Raw genomic sequence first — 20,977 nt, 5'->3', positions numbered from 1 at the left:
TAGCATTCAAATCAACAGAGGGTTTCCAGTCTCTAACTAGAGAAAGAAATGCCACTAAAGATAACTTGCCTTCACAGAAGTCTGTGAGCTGGTAGAGAAAAACTAGCACCATAATTGACAATTTCTTTTATGTCTGTTAAAGCAGAGATGAGAATCAGTGAACTGTAGCACACAGAATTATCACATTCAACTGTCTTTACAGGAATGGTGTTACCTGGTCTACTGTCATTTCTTTCTCTCTTTAGAATCTAGACAGTACCAATAATTGAAGCTAAATACTTTCCCTTTAAATACTGAAGTTCTACCAACCCAGTAATTCTCATATCTGGCTGCACATTAGCAATACCTGATGGTTTAAAAAAATGTCAAAGCCAATGTCTCCTACCAGATCTCTTAGACCACAATTTCGGGGGCAGGAATGTAAATCATTATTTTAAAATATTTCCTAGGTGGTTCTAGTATGTCCTCAGGGTTGTGCATGACTGAGCTGACTTAGCACTTCTAGTTTGGCCTCGAACACAATCTCGTTATTAACTTCCTGTCCCATTTTCTCCAGCTCTCTTGCAAATGGGTTACGTTCCCTCAGCATTCTCTCAGTCACCTTTCATCTGATCTATTTTCTACTGCACTAAATCCTATTCATCTGCTGGGATTTCCTCCACTTCCTGCCTCTGTTCTCCTTACTAATGAGCCTTTACTTTGCAGATCCAGTTCTCTCTGCTGGACTCAAAGCCTGAAGTATCTTTCTTCCTCCACCTCCAACACTCCTACTTCTTTCAGGATTGTGGTTCTTCAGTTATCCTGTCTCATCTTAAATTATCAGTTTAGGCTCAACAAGCTTTTGAGCATCTCCTATGTGCTAGGTGGTAGGACAACAAAGTGAAATGTGACAGTCAAGGAATTCTATTGAGAAACAGAGAAAGAAAGAAATGGAGACCTAATTATACTATGATATGATCTGGGCAACAAAGGTGATTGACAGTTTTTCTGTATCTAATTCTTCTTATGCTCAGTTTTGCACAACCTAAGGGGCAGTCACTTTCCCTTGATTTTTAAATCATTTTTTAAAAATTTTCTATCTCTTCGTTGCCAAGTTTCATGAAAGAGGAACTTAGATTTTATGCCTTCAGCTCCCCACCCATTTCTTAATATTCTTTCATTCTAGCATATGTTTGTATTCCTAATGTTTTCTAGTTTATATTCTTTCAAGATCTCATCAAATTAACACTTTCTAGAAAAAATATTAATAAGCATTTCAAAATGGTAAACATTAGTACTTGGAGAGTAGGAAAAGTACATTATCATCATTTAAAAAAAAAACAATACTAAGTATATTTAAAAATATTCAATAGGTGTTAGATTGGTTTATCTTGACAATTTCCCAAGCTCAGTTCTGTATTTCCCATGTCTGTTGGTTATCACTACATGCTCTCAAAAATATAATCCATTTCAAATTATTCTTTTTGCTCAATTTTCTGAATTTAATATTTATGAATATTAATAATATGAATTAAATCATTCATATTTTTGTCCTAACAAATACTGAAATGACTACCAGCAAATACTGAAATGACTACCAGAAATCAGAATTTCATTTCTGGGTGTGTTATACTGGAGATGACTTTGGGATATTCGAATCAAGAGGTTGACCAAGCAGGTTGTTCTAAGAGTTCAGGGAGAGAGCTAGGCAGGAGAATTAATTTGGAAATTATGAAACAGGGTAAGGTTATGAGACAGGGTGTGGTTCCTTAGGAAATGAGTGAGGACAGAGTCAGATGACTAAAGTCAGAAAAATAAATGAACTTTTAGGAGACTGGAGGAGACCCCAGAGAGTGTTGAAGAAAGTGCTTTAAGGAAGAGAGAGTGATCAATTTTGTCAAATACAACTAACATGTTAATTAAATTGAGAACTGAGAATTCTATTGTGAAGTCGTGGTACGTTGTTGCTTTGGTCAGAAAAGTTTTGGTGGAATCGTGGGGTCAAAGCCCTGTGGGTTCAAGAATTAGAGGAGAGGAATTGAAGTCAATGAGTGGAGATTATGTTTTTAAGGAGATTTGCTGTAAAAAGGAGTGGAGAATTGTGGTAAGATTTGAAGGTCATAGTATGGTCAAGAGGGATTTTTATTATATGAGAGACATTACAAGTATGTATATGGATGGAAATGATCAAATAGAGAGGGAAAATTAATGATTCCCTTGAAGTGGGGTGTCAGGATTGCAAAAGCTGTGTCCTTGGGAAGTCAGGAGGAGATGGAATCCATGTTCAAGGGAACAGGGTGGCCCAACCAGTTTTGGCACTTCGACTGAAGGGAAGGTGGAATGTGTGGGCGGAGAGGTATAAAGGTGGGTAGAAAAGCAGAAGAGCTACGGAAACTCCCTTCCAGTTTCCTCTGTTCTCTTGGCAACACAGGAAGTGAGATATATGGAGTCGTCATCCAGAAGAATAAGACAATAAGTGTCTGGGGGAAATATAATAGAGTTCCTGGAATAAGATGATTAATTTATATGAAGATTAGTCACCAAGGCTGTTTCTCTGGTTAATTGTGTGGGTGTCAGAATGTAGGCTGAAAGTGGATTTCAGCAAGGCTGAGATTGGGCAAAGAGAGGATGAAGGGGCAAGAGAGTTGAAAAGGTCCTCCAGGTGTGTTATGATTATGGACCGTGCAAACTAAGCTAGATAAAGAAAGAAGCGAGAAAATAAAGAATGAGAGACAGTGGAAAATCAAATGGCCATAGGATCCATGATTTGCCAGTTGGGATGAAGCTAATAAAGAGGGTGAGATATAAAGTTAGGGATTGTTCAAATTTGAGCTTTTGGAGGGTGTGTAGTTGTTGGTAATGATCTAAGGGCATGATGGTGTGAGTAGGTGAGTGAAGTAAGGTTAGGAGGTAAGGTCATTGGAGTAGAAGAGGCTACATTCCTGTGAGGTAGAATCATTTGCAAAAATATTTGAATCTTCAATAATAGAGAGATGATTGACCAGCGGGTCTTCAGGTAACCAGAGAAAGGAGGGAAATCAGCCAACATTGCTTGTTTGCTTCAAAACTGGGGTGCTTTAGAGTGGAAGAGAAAGAGTGTTCTGGAAGTGATTCACTTACCTCCAGTCTCTCTCTCTCTCTCTCTCTCTCTCTCTCTCTCTCCCTGTGTGTGTGTGTGTGTGTGTGTGTGTGTGTGTAAGGAAAATAAGTACCACTTGTGGGAAAAACAGAGTTCTGAGGGGGAAGCTGTTAGAGTATGAAGAAGAAGGGAAATTTAAAAGAAGAGTATGAGAATATACTTTCTCTCTGTTTTCTGATCAATGCATTTTCCTTTAAGAGATTAGCAATTGTTCATTCTGTTACAAACTAACTTCAGAATATTGGTACCCATAATTACTACATTAACTGGAGACAAAACATTTATAAGGTAATTCACATTTTCCTTATGGAGCATAGATTTTATGGTAACAGAAAATTCACTAGAATGCTCTAATGAAGTGTAATCTAAGACATATTGAACTAATTAATCTAGAAGGCTGATGTAAGAACCAAAAAATATTTGTAGCTAGTCAGATGTTCTGAACATAGTTATCGGATTTAAAGGAAAATTTTGCTTAAGGTAAGACAGGAATAGTAGGATAGCGTACTGAAATTTTTTGTCTCACCTAAAAATAAATCAGTTTTTCTTTCCTGCCAAATGAAAATGAGTGCTGAGAATTACATGGATTAATTTTTAAATGAGACTACTGAAGTATATTGACTTCATTTTGATTTTAACAACTCAGTTTGAAACACACAACTTGGATGGTCTTCAAGAGAATTATTCTGAGTGGGAAGAAAAAAACACATGCTGAATGATTCTATTTTTATTACATTCTTAATATAAAAATTCATAGAGATAAAGAACAAATTAAGGGTTAAAGATATAAGGGAAAGAATTAATATGGCTATAAAGGGGTAACAAGAGAGTCTGAAATAGTTTTGTATTTTGATTGTGATGGCAGTTACATGAAGTGACACAAGTAATAAAATTGCATAGAACCACACCTCTCCCCACATACACACAACATGTAACTGCTGACATCTGAATAAACACTGAGGAAAGTACTAATGTCAGCTTTCTGGTTCTATTGTTGTGCAATAGTTATGCAAGAGGTCAATACTGGGGGAGGCAGAATCAGATGAATGTGACATCTCTGTACATTTATTTACATCTTCTTATGGATCTACAAACTAAAAGTTTTAAAAAGTCCCACTATAGATCCAAAGAAATACGAACAAACAAACCATTAAGATCATAGGAATCTCCATTTATGTGTGATGTGTCAAAATGCATTCTACTGTCATGGATAACTAATTAAAACAAATTTTAAAAAGATCATAGAAATCAATGAATGAAAAATTTAAAAATTGAATGGTCAATTGTGCAGGAAGAATGGAATGAAATTTAAAGGGAGCTCTTAAAGAATCTGTCTTATTTTTATGCCATGTTTGACACAAACAATTGACTTTCCAACTTTTAGCAGGCTAGGGAATGACTTTTAATACTGACCACATGTTTGTCCTAGTCCATCATCATCTAGCTGTTTTTTCTTTTTTCTTTTCTTTTTTTTTTTTTTTTTGGTATACTCTTGACATTACTTCTCTTGGAAACTGGTTTCATTAACTATACATGTCCATGCAAAAAATTTTTTAATTCTTTTTAAGAAGACAGTGATGGTGACATAGCACATTGTGTCCATTTTTGCCCTGACTCTAAAGAAAGTTCCAAAAAGATTTACCTACAAGGGCAAAAGGAATTACTTTCATGCATGAATAAATAAGACAGAAATTTTTAGACTTTAGAAATAAAGAGGAACATTCTTCCACTTGGCTGGCTGTGGCTCTCAGTTTTTCATCAATGCTAGTTCGTCAGCACATCTAGTACACATTTGTCTTCAATCAGCTTATTTCTTTTTCAGCACAGTCTACCTCTGCTCAGTCATCTTCCAACTACCAAAGCATCTCTCTTCTAGAATCATGTCTGCTTATTTCATTTTGTAACCACCTACTAAGAGACATGGGGAAAGATAGCTATAGAGGATGCTAGGAAAGAACTCACATTGTTCTTAACTAAGCTTATGGCTCTAACCTATGGAAGATTATGTCCCAGTGTTTGCCTCTATTTATGTTGTCACAATTGTAGGATCCAAAGGGGGATCTGAAGATGTGACAACCTCTGCTCAAATGGGTACGGTGGTTAGAGACAGATCCTGGCCTCCATATTCAACTTTTGGTGCTCTGCCCGTATGTATTATGAGGTTGGGAGATAAATTGTGCCTATAAGTTTTTGACATTAGCAAGATACATAACAATTAGTGAAAGGAATAAATATACTTTGAAATTTAATTAGCAGTAAAAGTAGTCCTTGAAATTGTGGTAATAGAAAGGGGAGAAATATGTATGATTTTTTTACACTATTGTGAAAACTAGAAAAAGGTACCTTCTTTGGGCAGATACAGTCCCAGAAGTGGCTCATCCAGATGATGTAGACTTTGTGGGAAGAAAAAGGCTTCCCGTTATCTAGGGAGATGATGGAACTCCTTACCAGTGGCTTGGCCAACAGTACATTGGCTAACAACTCTTCATCTGCACACACATTAGAGATATTTTGTGTGTACCCTATTTGAGCAGTGTATAAAATCATACTTTAACAAAAACGCATTTCATTTAAGCTGAAAAATATTAACTACATCAGCAGCACTGCATATGGGCCTTTTAATAGAACTTAACTTATAGGGAGAGGTGCACTGGCTCACTTCTACATAAAAAATTTCTTATGTATTTAATTTTTTTCTTTTTGTTCATATTCTCCCTCTCTTTTGTCTATTTTCTTTCCATCTTTCCTCCAACCAACAGCCAATCTCTGTCAGCTCCTCTTCCACTCTTCCTGTGGATTTTTACTTCTAGCTTCTCTCTTCCTCCCTTGTGAATATTGCATATTACACTACCTCTATTCTCTCATGCACCATTTGAAATTGTAAATTGTTTTAACAAATATTCTGTTTGTACCATAGATAGTTATTGAACTCATCATTTTGGTTTAATGCAAGAAAGCAGTAGACGCCTTACTGGGAGCTATTAGGTTTAAGCCTATATATTGTGTATACTGGGTGCTGTTGATATTGGTCTCACCAGTAAAGGCAAAGTGCTATCACTATTTGCTGATGACATGATTCTATACCTAGAAGATCCAAAAAATTCCCCACTCCCAGAGGGAACGGAGGTTCTACCATACCACACCAGTCACTGAAAATTCCCTCTTCCCCACTCTCTAGCCTGGACATCAAAGGTTGGAGAAAGCAGCTAGGCAAGCCAGAGGAAACGAGAAAGACAATATGGAGATTCCTCCAAATATTGGGAATGGAACCATCATTTGACCCAGCTATGCCACTCCTTGGTTTATACCCAAAGGACTTAAAATCATCATACTATAGTAATGCAGCTACATCAATGTTTATACCAGCTCAATTCACAGTAGCTAGACTATGGAACCAACCTAGGTATCCCTCAATAGATGAACGGATAAAGAAAATGTGGTATATATACTCAATGGAATATTACTCAGCTTTAAAGAAGAATGAAATTATGGCATTTGCCAGTAAATGGTTGGAGTTGGTGAATATCATGCTAAGCAAAATAAGCCAATCTCACAAAACCAAAGGCTAAATGTTTTCTCTAATATGTGGATGCTAATTCACAATAAGGTGGGGGTGGGGCACTAAGGAAGAATAGCATTATCTTAGATTAGGTAGAGGGAAGTGATGGGAGGAAAGGGGCAGGGATGTGGGGATAGGAAAGATAGTAGAATGCAACAGACATTATTACTGTATGAATATATGTGACTACATGACCAATATGATTCTGCAACATATACCCTCAGGAAAATGAGAAATTATATCACATCTATGTATGATATATCAAAATGCATAAATGCATTCTATTGTCATGTATAACTAATTAAAACAAAAAATTTTTAAAAAGACAAGGAAAAAAATTGTACTGTTTTGACAACTCAAGAGCCTTCAATACAGGCAGAAGATGGTGATGACCAGCAGACATGACAAAATATAGCACTTGCATATTGCAAATTGTGTGTGTCCAATGGACATTTTGGCACCCTGTGGCTGCCTGTGGAAAATGGCAAGTACCCAGCAGATTTGGTACCCTTTTGGTCCCACCAAGTTAAGGCATGAGCTGCTCACACTGGGTGCTTAGTAGTGCATTAGTAATTTTCAGTGGGAAGGATGTGCAAGGGTATCTATGAAACAGTCCTGGGGAACCCCAGAAGCACTTGCTGGTGACAGAATGAACTAAATATTCTATGCAGAAGGCTGGGAGTCTGCCTCAACAAGGTGGGAGGTGGGGGAGGGAAAACTAGTGAAATCTGACTTTTTGCTGTTGTCAACCCATCTGTTCCCACAATGGGGTGAAGCCTGGAGTCACTCAGGTTACACAAATAAAACATTAGATATACTCTACTTAATGAAGCCCATCCTTAATATTTTGTGTGAGGTCAAACTCTAAAAGGATTTTAAAAGAAAAATGTGATCTGATGTCATTCCTATAGAAACGGTATAATGTTTTATGGGAAAGAAAAATTTGATAGGCTTTTCCTACTTTTGTACAAGCTGCATTCAAATCATCCTACAATAAATTCTTAATATAAGAGGGAAGAGTCTTCCACACCCCATAAATAACATTAATAAAACCAAGCTAGCTGAACAGGTGCAAATTGACAAGGACGTGATGGGGTGGGGGTCATTGCATAGGTGATGTACAGATAATAGATTTTTGAATTTGACTGGTCAAATTCAATGAATAAGAAAATGACTTTTGGGGGAGGTGAGAAAAATTACTTGGAAAAGTTCTTTGGCTATTTGATTTAATAATTAATTTTGCAGAGACATGGCATGAAGCAGCACAAAGGCTAGGGTATGGCTGCACGGCCATCATTGTTTTTTATATGAAGGAGGCAAGGCAATAAGAAATTGTGTTCCAAAAATAACTGTGCTTTTGAGTGGTCTGAACTTGATGGGGTAGAAGGAGAGAGGGAGTTTTATTTAGCCTCACCACTCTCCTTTAGCGTCTTTCTGTTGAATATCTGCCTTCCTGGATAAAATTCCCCATCATTTACAGTGATTTTTTTGGGTTACTCTTATGGAATAAGAAATTTTTAAAAAACCTGTTAATTTCGGCCAAAAGAAAATCTTATTTTAGCAATGAAAATTTTTGCATTTGAGTCAGGGGTAAAGGACAGGTAGTCAGCTAGGTGGTAAATTATCAGGGCTGATTATCAAAGAAAAGGAAATGGGTTGCTGTTGCTAACAACTAACCTCTGGGATTATACTTCCCTGACCCCTGGATTGCTAACAACCTCCAGAGATCCGCACTTCCCAGCACAAGTGATTACTCTGAGCTGTTCCTTCCTGCCCTTGGGCACCTAGACAGGGAAGAAAGAGAAGGTAGGGAGGGGGAATTTGGGTTCTATAAAAAAAGCAAGACACACCCACGCCTGTGGGCACCCAGCTCTGGGCCCTGAAAGAAGTCAGGAGAAGTCAGCTACCTCTGTTCTGTTTCTTTCTTTAAAAAACCTGCTTTCTACACTTGCCTGGGGGTTTCTCTGATGATTAATCTTCAAAACCAGGGAATGACAACCCCATCTTGATTTCTAAGACCAGTATCACATTTATTCTAAGGATCCAAAATACAGTACAGATGTTTCCCTCTGTCCCTCTGGACACTTGAAGTGAGATAGAACCTCTGCCATTTCTGTCTTTCTCATTCCATTCTGGCTTCCCTGGCTGCTTTCTCTGACCTTTGATGGCAGGCTAGCGTTGGGGAAGAGGGAATTTTCAGTGACTGGTGTGGTGTGGTGGAACCTCCATTCCTTCTGGGCTTGGGGAATGAACACATGATGTCTATGGATTAATGCTCCTTCTAGCTCATCTTCCTGAGCTCTCAGTCCTGAACTTCCAAGTGCACCCTACAGAGGTGTTCTCTGTGTGGGCTTCACAGCCCCTTTAGGCAATCAAAATGACTCCAGATGACATCCTCTGCAAGTCCACCTGGCCTAAGGCAAAACTCTGCCTCTTGCCCTGCCCAGGAATCAGTTCAATTTCCTTACTTGTATCCCTTTACTGTTTTTTTAATTTAATTCTAATTAATTAATTTATTTTAATTAGGTATATGTGACAGCAGAATGCATTTTGATTCATTGTACACAATTGCAGCATAACTTTTCATTTCTCTGGTTGTACACAGTGTAGTGTTGCACCACATGTGCAGTCATATGCGTACCTAGGGTAATGATGTCCATCTCATTTCACCATCTTTCCTACCCCCACCCTTTGCCCCATCAAAGCTCCTCCATTTTTCCCATGAGCCCCCATACCCATATGGATCAGTATCCATTTAGCAGAAAGAACATTTGGCTTTTGTTTTTTGGGATTGGCTTATTTTGCTTAGCATGATATTCTCCAACTCCATCCATTAACCTGCAAATGCCATAATTTTATTTTGATGCTGAGTAATATTCCATTGTATATATATATATATATATATATATATATATATATATATATATATATCAAGTTTCTTTATCCATTCATCTATTGAAGGGCATCTAGGTTGCTTCCACAGTTTAGCTATTGTGAATCGATGTGGCTACGTTACTATAGTGTGTAGATTTTAAGTCCTCTAGGTGTATGTCGAGGAGTGGGATAGCTGGGTCAAACGGTGGTTCCATTCCAAGTTTCTAAGGAATCTCTATACTGTTTTCCAGATTGATTGCACCAATTTGCAGTCACACCAGCAGTGAATGAGTATATCTTTTCCCCCACATCCTTACCAACATTTATTGTTATCTGTATTCTCAGTAACTGCCATTCTGACTGGCGTGAGATGAAATCTCAGAGTAGTTTTGATTTGCATTTCTCTAATTGCTAGAGATGTTGAACATTTTTAATATATTTATTGATCAATTGAATATCTTATTCTGAGAAGTGTCTATTCAGCTCCTTAGCCATTTATTGATTGATTTGTTTGTTTGTTTGTTTGTTTTTGTGTGTGTTAAGTTTTTTGAGTTCTCTGTATATCCTGAAGATTAGTCTCTATCTGACATGTGTGTGGCAAAAATTTTCTCCCAAAATGTAGGCTCTCTATTCACCTCATTGATTATTTCTTTTGCTGAGAAGAAGCTTTTTAGTTTGAGTCCATCCCATTTATTACTTCTTGATTTTATTTCTTGCACTTTAGGAGTCTTATTAAGAAATTCAGGGCCTAATCCAAAGTTATGAAGATTTGGGACTACTTTTTCCTCTATTAGGCGCAGAGTCTTTGATCTAATTCCTAGGTCCTTGATCCACTTTGAGTTGAGTTTTGTATGTGGTGAGAGATAGGGATTTAGTTTCATTTTGTTGCATATGGATTTCTAGTTCTCCCAGCACCATTTGTTGAAGAGTCTATCTTTTCTCCAGTGTATATTTTGGCATTTTGTCTAGTATGAGAATAATTGTGTTTATGTGGGCTTATCTCTGTGTCTTCTGTCCTGTACCATTGGTCTACATTGTCTATTTTGGTGCCAATACAATGCTGTGTTTGTTACTATAGCCTAGTACTATAGTTTGGTATTGTGATGCCTCTTGCTTCATTCTTCTTGCTAAGGATTACTTTGACTATTCTGGGTCTCTTATTTTTCAAATAAATTTCATGATTGCTTTTTCTATTTCTGTAAGGAATGATGATGGGATTTTAATTGGAATTGCATCAAATCTGTATACTGCTTTTGGTAGTATGGCCATTTTGACAATATTAATTTTGCCTACCCAAGAGCATGGGAGATCTTTCTATCTTCTAAAGTCTTCTTCAATTTCTTTTCTTTTCTTTTCTTTCTTTCTTTCTTTTTTTGAGGCTATTGTGAATGGGGTAGTTTTCCCAATTTCTCTTTTGGAGGGTTCATCACTGCTGTGTAGAAAAAAATGCATTTGATTTATGGGTATTGATTTTATATCCTGCTACTTTGCTGAACTCATTAATTAATTCTAGAAGTTTTCTGGTGGAGTTTTTTTTGGATCCTCTAAGTATAAAATCATGTCATCAGCAATAATGATAATTTGAGTTCTTCTTTTCCTATTCATATCCCTTTAATTTATTTCATCTGTCTAATTGCTCTGGCTAGAGTTTCAAGGACTATGTTGAATAGAAGTGGTGAAAGAGGCATCCCTGTCTTGTTCCCATTTTAAAAGAAATGCTTCTAATTTTTCTCCATTTAGAATGATGTTGGCCTTGAATTTAGCATAGATAGCTTTTAGAATGTTGAGGTATGTTCCTACTATCCCTAGTTTTTCTAGTGTTTTGAACATAAAAGGGCACTGTATTTTGTCAAATGCTTTCTCTGCATCAATTGATGTAATCATATGATTCTGCTCAACCCAAATTGAGTAAAGAGGGCATACACAATTTAAATAGATCAATTTCAAGCAAGGAAATAGAAGATGACATCAAAAGCCAATCATCCAAGAAAAACCTGGGACCAGACAGATTCACAGCTGAGTTCTACAAGACCTACAAAGAAGAATTAATACCTATACTCCTCAAATTATTCCATGAAATAGAAAAGGAAGGAACCCTTCCAAACTCATTCTGTGAAGCTAGTATCATCCTGATACCAAAACAAGGCAGAGACACATCAAGGAAAGAAAATTTCAGACCAATATCCCTGATGAACACTGATGCAAAAATTCTCAATAAAATTCTGGCAAATCTCATACAAAAACATATTAAAAAAATAGGTCACCATGATCAATTGTGATTCATTCCAGGGATGCAAGTTTGGTTCAACATATGGAAATCAATCAGAATAGTTCATCACATCAATAGACTTAAAGATAAGAATCAAGTGATCTTATCAATTGCTGCAGAGAAAGCATTTGACAAAATACATACCCTCCCTTTACTCTTGCTTTTGCTGCCTCAGGGGCATCTCCAGGAAATGCCTTTAAAATCTTCCTAGGCATTTTTGGAGAAGTCAAGACAGAAGAATTTAGAGCTCCCTAATCTCACAGGCCTGTGCCAAGTTCTTTGAGTGTCACTCTTTACAGGCTACTCACTTGGCTTGATGTAAAGGGGCCTAGGGGTGCAGGGCTCCAACAACTATTTATCCATTCTACAACACAGACTCATTTATGTTGGGAGGAAGGGGATTGGTAATGCTGGCTGAATTCTTTTCACAATTCTTTCGCAAGTCCTGCAGTGGCATTCAGATGCCATGTTCCTGTTTATGGGACACTTGTCATGCTGTTCACAAAAGGGTAAGTCTTAGGGAAGTTTCTATAGTCTGCATTTGTATTAACAATAGAAAGTCATAATAAAGTGTGATGAGGATTATGATGTTAAGTCATCAAGAAAACAGAGTGTTTGGTGCATTCTTCTCTTTCTTTCTCCAGTACACATGATTGAATTCAGGGACACTCTACCACTAAGCTACCTCACCACTCTTTTTATTTTTCAATTTTGAAACACAGTCTCATTCAGTTGCTAAGGCTGGCTTTGAATTTGCAATCCTCCTCCCTCAGTCTCCCAAGTAGCTTGTATTCAAGTTGGACACCACTGCCTCTGACAGTGGGTTTAGTGCTTTTTATTAATAAGGTGATCCAATTAGCTTCTGTGCACCCCTCCAAATCCATTCTTTGACCTGTTCCACCTTGTTCTGTGCCCAGGGAGTCTGATGTGTACAGACTCTAATATCTGCATTCACTTGCCCTTTGGCTTCTGGTTGGATCTTATCACTTGCAGGAAATGGGAAGATGGAAAGTGGAAGAAGTTGGCATATTTCCCTTTCGGATCTAGAGTGTTACTGGCTTCTTATTGTGGCCAGTCCCTGGATGCTTCATCCTATCTTGTTGGTTTTTTTCCCCTACCCAAATCTCTATAATAAATACTTTTATTATCTTCTCTTAAATTGTTCCTTTGTGTATCTATCTCTTTATTGTCATGAATTTGGATTCATGTATACTGGTGTTACTATTGAAGCCACATCACCCAAGCCCTGATGTTTAACTTGGTGTGTCAACTTGGCTAGACTATGATAACCAGTTGTTTGGTCAAACACTATTCTAGAGGATGCTAGAATGATGTTGTTTTAGATAGGATTAACATTTATACTCAATTTCATTAAAAAAAAAAAAAAGACTAGCCTTCCGAATGTGGGTGGACACAACCTAATCAGATGAAGGCATTGAGTGGCACACTGAGGTTTCTTGAAGAAAAAGGAATTTTGCTCCAAACTGCAGTGTAGAAATTCTGCCTCAGTTTTCAGCATTTGGACTCAAGACTGCAACTATGCATATTTTCTCTGGAGAACTCTTCTATACCACCTTCACATCCTGTCTGGGCCAATGGAGGAAGGCTATGGAGAAAGACCCTAAGCTCACTTGGGCTTATATGGGGAGAGAGGAGAAAACAATAGATTTATTGTGCCAGCAAGATTACATACATTGGAGGGGAGGTCATTCCTCAAAAGGGATTCAAGACTCAGTGCTTGGCATATAAGAGGTACCTTGTAAGTGGGATGGAGTGAAAATTACAATTCCCATTTAATATTTTGACACAATTTTCACCTCTGGTGCTGACTATCCAACAGGAATGTGAAACAGTTTATTTTAGTAAATCAGTTCATCAAAATTTATTGGTCATTAACTATGTGTTACTTTGTCACTGTGCAATATACATGTCCTAAAAAGATCCACAAACAATTGGGGAAGAACAGGAACTAATAGACTAACAATATAAATTCTATAAGAGCACAGAGGGGCTCTAGGTGTGTGGAAGGCATAGCAACAGCCATCTTCAACCCATATTTAACTGGAATATTGCAGGATGAATGTATTTCTCTATAGAGAGAAGTGGGGGTGTGCACACATCTGACAGTGCTCATGATGAAATGGTATGGGCAAAGATATTCAATTACAATGTTCTGTAGAGTTTTAATAATGATAACGACAATGGGCAAATACCTGTGGATAGCCAGGTACCACACTGACTGCCTCATGGGTACCACCTTCAGTATAATTCTCTTTAATAGGAATTATCTTTACCACCATCCTGTTGTTTTAACTCAGGAAACCAGAGTCTGAATTTAAGTTAAGTAACTTGTCCAAGTGCACAGAATTAGTAAGAAGAGCTTGGATTTGAACTCAGGCAGACACGAGAACCCAACTATAATCACTACACTCTTTTTTTTTTTAATTATTTATTTATTTATTATTTATTTTTTTTATTGGTTATTCAAAACATTACAAAGATTGCAGAATCACATCGGTTACACATCCACATTTTTACATAATACCATAATAATCACTACACTCTTAAGTGGATGTGTCAAAATAATTTAAGACTTGTGAGTGTTAACATTAGTGATGGGACAAGTCAGTTGCTCTCTTAACCACTTCTTTTGGTATTTTCCCTAAACATGGGCAAGATATTTAGAAATTTCTTTATAGAGTTAATAGAGAAAGCAAGAAGAAGCTTTACATTATATGTCCTACAGCAAACAACTTCAAAATCTCCTTCAGATTGTCTCTTCTTGAAAGTTCCCTTTCCTTATCAACTCTCATATTTTTCTCGATGCCTTTCTATTATGTGAACCAAATTTATATGCCCCATTCATCTCTGTGCTAAGCAAAATAAACAAGTAAGTAAGCAAGCAAACACCAAAAATAAAACCCTGAAATTAGTTGAACCTATCTTTCTTAGAATGCATTTCAGTAAATTTAAATTTGAATTCTGTATTACATGCAGCATATTAAAGCATTTATTAAAGACATCTACAATACTTTCCCCAAGAAAAGTTTTATTAAATATAAATTTCTTTATCTTAATACACAAAGCATGCCTGGTATAGTTAAATGAATAAGGAGATTGGAAGTTGAGAAAAATTATCCTTTCATTTGTTGGCTTTTCTCCTGTCTGATAGAATGTGCATTGGATTAGAGGAGTCTTGCTGGCAGAGACCATCTTTAGTTATAAATTATTTAATGGGTGTCCTGTTCCAGAATAGCACTATTAAAAGAGAACCACCAGTGCGTTTGCTTTACATAATTAGAGCTTGCAAGGTGAGATAATCAGTGTCAGTAATTAAAGTAAATTGGAACTTTTTCCTTGGAGGAGGAGAGCTTTTATCCTACTTTTTGAAACATGTTAATCCCACTTCCACTTTACCCCACTTCAAAGGCTCAGTCCTTGCAATGACATTCAGAGGGGGTGGGGGTGGGGGTGGGGTGGGGCGCCAGCCAGAAAGCAAGCACACCAGCTGCCTGCTGTCTACTGGTAAGCTCAGCCCTCTATTGTTAGGCCACAGGGAGTCGCTACAGACCAAATTCTGTTGCTCCTATGTTTAGGCAGAATAGTTTTCATGGCTTGCTAGGTGTTTAAGAGGACAATTTTTATATTTTCTCTTTCCAAAAATATTTTAACCCAGTCAAGATAGTAGCATGCATGTTTCAAATGACAGATAACTAGGTGACTCCCTAATATGGATAAAAATTTTATAAAAGTAAAAGCTAAATAGTACACTTCCTAATTTAATTTCTATTAAGTTGTAAAGGGATCTTTTAGAGACAATCAGCCACAAATATATGTTCCTTTAATAGTTAACAAGGGAAGGAAAATTAATGGGGAAATCAGAGGTTTTTTTCCTCATTCATGTGTGTGTGTGTGTGTGTGTGTGTGTGTGTGTGTGTGTGTGTAATAGTCATGGACAATATGTGGACCATACACACAAGTGATTCCCTACTTACAAGGCTGCAGAAATGTAGAAGTCATATTTTGAGTTTTAAATTTTGATCTGCTCCTGGTCTAACAGTATCCCACACATCCTTTTCTCCAATGCTGGTAGTCTGTCAGCCATGTAATTACGAGGAGGAAACAACCTTTCCTTTGCAGTATACTATGTAGCTATGATGCTCAGTAGGTGATTATTAAATGAATTTTTGCCTTACAGTATTTTTAACTTATGATAGGTCTCTCAGGACCATCAAACTCCACAGCAAGTCAAGGAGCACATACAGACACATTTTAGCTGAAGCAAAACTTAATACACAGAGCAGGAAATTACACATGGGCAGAGTAGCTCACACTTACATATACCAAACGCAGGCACAAAGCCAGCTAATCCCTGCCATGGTTGGAAAGGTGGTATCATCCTTGTTTTTACAGAAATGCATGAACAACTTCCTCATTCTAAGAAGGATGGGGAAGTTTATTGCAGCAGGCTATAAGAGAGAAAAGAAAAATAGGCACAGGGAAAATGAAACCAATATGGATAAATCAGAGGGGTAAAGTGGCTAGAAAGTGTGAACAAATAACTATATATTATAAGCATGGACCCCAAGCCTTAAGTGATAAGGAGAATCCTCCTTGTCCTCTGGCCACAGCAGTATAGCACTAAAATATACATATCTAGTATTCTACACATTCTTTTACTAATAATTGAAAATCTAGTCAACCAACACATTAGAATAATATAGGGCATGATCTGCTGTTTTGGTGTATTTAGACATTTTTGTCTTTGTTGATGTGTATTAAATTCACCATAACCACTTTAAACTTTGAACTGATTTTTATAGAGTATATACAAAATGTTCTGAAAATATTTAATAATTTCAGAAAGATATGGATAGAAGCAATCCACTGCACAAATCCAGATTGTTTTATTGGTCAAAGATGAATTGTTAGTTGGTAGGAAATAACACCAAAAAAATCATTTAATTAAAGGCTAAAAAAGCAAAGCAAAACAAAACAACAACAACAAAAAAAGACATGTGAAATTCTAAAAATGTATAATTTGAGACTGTGGCTAAAAGATAAGGAGGATTTTCTTTATTGGTAGAGAATGTCACAGAATAGTGTTGTGCACAGTAAACTTCACAAAAATTGAACTACAAATATTCACACACAGAAATTCATACTATAGAGTCCTATACAGATGCTAGAGGAGGGTTGCAAACAGATCATGGCAAAGAGAAAAAGAAATATTTTCAAGATTTCAATGGTCATGAAATTGGGAAAAAAAATCCATTGTTCAGAGCCGCTTTCCCTGGTTACAAGAGAGATTTTCTCAAAGGGAAAACCTGTGTGATATGAATACTTAATTTCCTGCTCTTTAAAAAATCAGAAGATTGCTTTTTTGAAAAAAACAAATGTCTTCAATGTGTATGAATATTTCTTGTTCTCCACAACCTACCTAATAAAGCTGGTACAGAAATTTGTCAAATGGCAAGATTGAATTTCATGTCTGTTGGGGAACAGGTTTGTATTATGGTCTATATTTTTTGCTCATATTCATGCTTAGTGTAGAACAGCAGCACACAGAGATGTGATGGAACTGTGATCAAAGAAAGCATGAATCTGAGCTTCCGCATAAATTCTGGTTACATATAGGGTACTACAGAGGAACAGCCAAATGCCATTTTGGTGTCTAAAGTAAGGTAACCCATACAAAAGGAGTTCATCTCATTATGATTACTCCTTTAGGCACTTTCATATCTTCTACTCTATTATTACTATGATACTTTTGATAATTTTTTTTTCAATTGGTACAGGAAAAAAATAGAATTGTAGTGGCTTAGAAAACTTTAGATAATTCTCTTTTTATCAGGGTTTAGAAAATAATATGCAAAGCACTCAATCTATGTGAATTTCAAGGGAAATTAAATCTGTTTCTGATTTAGTTATAAATTACTCATTGAAATATTATTTGGTAGAAAATGCTTGATGTCCGGAAACCTTATGATCCATTTTATCATCTTTTTTTATTTGATCCAGGAAGTTGATTTTCATGGGCACTAAATAAAGTTTATATCTAGAATGATGAAACCATGAAGTCTATTTGTATGCTTATTATAATTTATACCACCCATATTTCCAAACACATTGATATGCCTTACAACAAAAGCACTTTCAAAAGGGCAGGTAAAAATAAAACTAAAAACTGAGATTAAAAAGATATAGAGGACATAAAAAATTCGTGGGGGGAAATTTTAAAATATATTAAACTTGTTCTGAGTTTCCTGACTGCCAAGGCAAAAGTCAAACCAAATGGTTTTGCTTAGAAGCAAAGTCTGACATTTTGCTTTTCCATCATCATGGATGATGCACACATCACATTATAAAAGCAAAAGCTAAGCAAAGAAACCAAGAAATTAGGAACACACTGGCTAGCAATAGTTCTCCAAATAAATGAAAACTTGAGCTTTTTTGCAAAGTCCTTCCAAAGAGGAGTAACTTTTTCTGTCTTTTGAAATCATGTGAAAAAGTGCTATTGATGAACAACACATGAAAACTGGATGACTTTGGTAATTGTGTGGAACTTTTCATAAAGTAACAATTTGATTTTTATTCAGATATTTGTTTTTAGAAATCAGAAAGTTAAATTTCTTTGCAATACTTTTTTCCCTTATTTTTTTATCTTTAAAAAATCCTATTGCCATTGAATCTTCCTTTGACCCTAGTTCTACTGCTGCTGTTTTTAAAATTAAAAGCAACTTGCATTTATTTCCTTGATAATTACAAAGTAATATGCCCCTCTTGCAGACAAATCAAGAATGTCAGCATAAAGTAAAGAAAAAATGAAAACTAACAAATCTCATAATTTTACTTGCTTGGAGAAAATCATCAATAAATAATACCTTTGTATTTTTCTTTATGGATACATATTTTGCAGCATGAAGTTTTGTTGTATTTTATTTGCTAAAACGAATGCAACAGAAATTTGGATTATTGAGACAAAAATCAAATACATTAACTTTTCTGTATTATATCTTGATAGATTTTATTTACCATGTGATGTTTTGGACTATAATATAAAGAATCTTGACAGGTAAGCTCTGAACTTATATTTTGGTAAGGATCAATCAATCAATGATTTAGATGACCTGTTTATAGAGAATGATCAGTTTTTGGAATTAAAAACAATAAAATAATTGGGTCAACCTACTTTAATTTTTTTCCCTAACTTTTTCTGGTCATCACTGGTATTTCTTTCCCTAGCCTTACCTTTCCCTTGAGTTCCTTTTTCTAACCCTCTCCCCGCCATCTTGGCTATACTTACATCATTATCTTCTTTCATCTTCATATATAATTTGCTTATTTATTTTGGTTATTTTTTTCACTATCAGAATATAAATTCATTTGGCCTGCTGTTTTTTAATGCTTTATTCACTAGTGTGTGTAGACAGAGTCTTTGTTGGTCAAAGAATGAATAATTGAGCCCTTTCTTAGTCCAAATAAATAATTTGAAGTGGTCAACCAGTTCCATACTGTTCTCATAATATTTTACATTATTGAAATCACCTATTGATGAAGAAAGTGAAAAATTTCAGAAGCATAAATTTTATGGCACACATTCAGTTATTCCCCCTTCCCACTCTGTCATACATCACAGCATTCACAGGAATCCTTTTGATTATAATCAGTTATGACATTCTTTTCTATTTATTTGGGCATAGTCACATAATCCTGGTTAAAATAGTGTTCCAAACAAACACTGCCAAATTTAAAAGAATTTGTACGCATTTGTCATCAGGGTCTGGAAGGAAGGTATATACTTCAGGGTTGTCTTACTGGTAATTGCAGAGATTTTCATTTATCAATACATTTGTGTTTAATAATTCATTAAACTTTCATTCAATAGCTATGGGGTTTTATTAAAGTGCCTAACATTCAATATACAAATGTTAATATGACATGCTTCTTACGTTCAAGATTAAAGGGGATAGAGGAAGTTAGGAATACTTTCATTAATCCATTTATAAGGCTTTCAAATATTAATTTAGCCCGTGGTGGTGCACACCTATAGTCCCAGCTGCTCAGGAGGTTGAGGCATGAGGATCACTTGATCCCAGGAGTTTGAGACTGTCCTGGGCAACATAGAGAGATCTCTGACTCTGAAAACAATTTTAAAAATTACTTAGTACCCAACCATGAACGCAGTAGTCCAGGTTCTGGGGATAGAGGCATATGGTGACACAAATAAATGGTTATGTTGTATTAGAAATATGATAACAGACACAGGATTCCACAGGCACTCATTTGTGGATGTTTGTAGGTGGATTCAGTGAGGAAAGGTTGATAAGTGAGATGATAGCAACAAGATACACAATCATTCTCTGAAGTCATTCCTATGAATAAGAATCTTCATAACATTTTCAAAGAATTATGACTATAATAACTGCTGCCTCATTTATTTAGTCCTTACAACATTTCAGGTACTTTACCTAAACTGTCTCACTTAATCCTCACAGCAGAGGTTTGTAAGTATTCTATGATATAACCAAGGTTACCGTTTAGGATACGACAGAACAGATTGAAACCCAAGTCTGTGCTCTTACCTGCCACAGTTCATTGTGACTGGGAGGAAGGGTAATTAAGAAGAAATATCAGGAGACAAACCTAAAATAGTTTATAAAAGGCCTTGTATATCTTGACCTTTGAACTTTATCCTCTAGGCCATGGGCAGTAAAGGTTTAAACATAAAGAATAATATGAATAGTTTTGGTATTTAGAAGGGTAAAATTGGTCCCTAGCACCACCACCAAAAAAAAAAAAAAAAAAAGTAAAATTGGAAATGTTGGATGCAAAAGGAAACTGGGAGTTGAGTTAATAGGTTATTTCCATAGTCTGAGGGCAAGATAATGGAGGTCTAAGTGAGAGTAAAAATGGAGGGGAAAACCTAGCAGGTAGAATCATCAGGTCTTGGTGATTAAATTGATGTGGAGAGAGGGAGAAGTGCATATTGAATATGATCTCAAAGTTTCTGATGGGGACCACTAGATGGATATAGGATGAAGTATTCAAGAGAAAGAGGAAGAGCATATTTTGGAAGATGAGAATTGCTGTGCTTTTGAATGTGTGGAAACTGAGTCGTGCATGGCTGTTCAGTAACTTGTCTGGTAGGTGGTGG

This window comes from Callospermophilus lateralis, chromosome 9, assembly GCF_048772815.1.
Source record: "Callospermophilus lateralis isolate mCalLat2 chromosome 9, mCalLat2.hap1, whole genome shotgun sequence".
Classification (NCBI taxonomy): Eukaryota; Metazoa; Chordata; class Mammalia; order Rodentia; family Sciuridae; genus Callospermophilus; species Callospermophilus lateralis.
The sequence above is the reverse complement of the archived record's forward strand: the minus strand, read 5'-3'. Positions refer to the sequence as shown.